The sequence below is a fragment of the Rhagoletis zephyria genome, unplaced genomic scaffold (genome assembly GCF_001687245.7).
Source record: "Rhagoletis zephyria isolate East Lansing unplaced genomic scaffold, Rhagoletis_zephyria_1.1 Rzeph_scaffold_58546, whole genome shotgun sequence".
NCBI lineage: Eukaryota > Metazoa > Arthropoda > Insecta > Diptera > Tephritidae > Rhagoletis > Rhagoletis zephyria.
This window is the reverse complement of record NW_016215598.1, coordinates 1-1,684: the sequence shown is the minus strand read 5'-3', so window position 1 is coordinate 1,684 and position 1,684 is coordinate 1. Positions and strand designations below refer to the sequence as shown.

At 36.5% G+C, this 1,684-nt stretch overlaps 1 pseudogene; it reads right to left on the bottom strand.

Moving 5' to 3' along the window:
* Positions 1 to 7: 7 nt before the first annotated feature.
* On the bottom strand, positions 8 to 1,678 carry LOC108356398 (cactin-like; annotated as a pseudogene).
* Positions 1,679 to 1,684: the final 6 nt, after the last annotated feature.

Genomic DNA, 1,684 nt, shown 5'->3' with positions numbered 1-1,684 from the left:
AATATTGGGGTGTAGTATTTTTATCGATAAGGTCCGGATAAAAAATATTTAATTTGTATCCTTGAACCATTTTGGGGAGAGGGTTATCCATGTCGTAATGAGTTTGATGATATTTATTCCATTCGAAACCGGTATGCACGCGATTAAAATACCGAGGTTTGCGATGTCTGTATTTGTCAGATGCTATTTGAACTATCTCCAGAGGTACTTCTACAGAAAATTAGGCATCGTCTTTGTCCATTTCTTTACGCATATGGCTTTCTTCTTCCGTAAATGCTTCCGTTATTGATCTTCTTTCTGACGCTTTTGCGCGCAATTTTTCAATAGCACTAAAACTATCTTCCTTAGTAATAGTTGGCAAAGCATTTTCATCATCAAGGTTTTGGACATAAGTTGGACTGTATTTTCCATCTTCGTACATATCAAAAAATCGCTGTAAGAGGTTTAATTCATTTTTGAATTCCCTATTATCATTATCAAATGTCTCAATATAGGTAGAATTAGTTTCTTCGTTATTAGATGTCGACGGGGCATCAGAACGCTCGGCATCATCTTTAGTTTTTAAAATATTCAGTTTTTTATGCAAGTTCTCGTGATGTTTATCTCGCAAACGGGCACGAGCCATATGTGCTTTTAATTGAGAAAGTAAACTTTCCCAATAACTTATGTCTACACCGTCTGACCTTGATATTATTTTATTTTCTATTTTTGTACGGAGTTCATTTAGTTGCTTCGTATTTTTCTTACGGAAAATTTCAGCAACATCTTTTGCTACGCAGTCATGTATACCCTCTCTTCGAGAACATGATCCACTTTCATAATCTGGATTATTATTTGCACTTTTCTTAAGCTTAAATAGTTCGTCCTCTACAATAACAGTCATATCATTCCAAAAATCAATATTGTTCCCTTTATCTAATTCAACGTAGATTTTTATGTCCACCAATAGATCTTCGAGATCTTTCTAACTGAGGCCATTCAAAAGGACATATGTTTCGTGCATTTGTATTTCATTTGTATCTTCTGGTTTAAAACCGGAAAGGTACTGGTCTAATAAATCAATCGGCTTCGCTCGTCCATCTTGTATTCTAATTATACTTTGCAGACGAGCTTGTTCCAAATGAAATTGGTCTTCTTGTAACTCCCATTCTTGAAACTGTGCAGCTTCTTTTGCTCGCTGTTGCAAAATCGACTGGTCTTCGCGTGCTTGTTTTTCTAATTCCCGCTCCATACGCCTTTTTTTTACTTTTTCAAGCTCGAGCTTATTCTCGTGTAGTTTTTGTCTCGATAGTATATCAACAGTCTCGCTTGACACATCTTGAAGGCCTTCTTTTTCCAATTTCTTTGCCCATACAAATGTCGAAGTTAAATTGGAATCTCCAAATGGATTGTCCTGATCGGTATAGTGCTGATACTCTGTATCCCAGCCCATTCGTTCTCGCCTACGCATTTCTTTCGCATCCTTTTCCCGAAGGCGACGAGCACGCTTTTCTTCAAGAGTTTCCTTTGCTTTTATATCTTCTTTTATTCGCTTTCTTTCAAGATTATCTTTTATTCTACATTTTTCTAATTCTTTAATTAAATTCATTGAAGTAGACGGTAACTGACGCGGCGAAGACATCTTCGCGAAACTCCGATCATTGTGGAAGAATACAAGTGAGATATCTTAGGGTTGACAGATAGT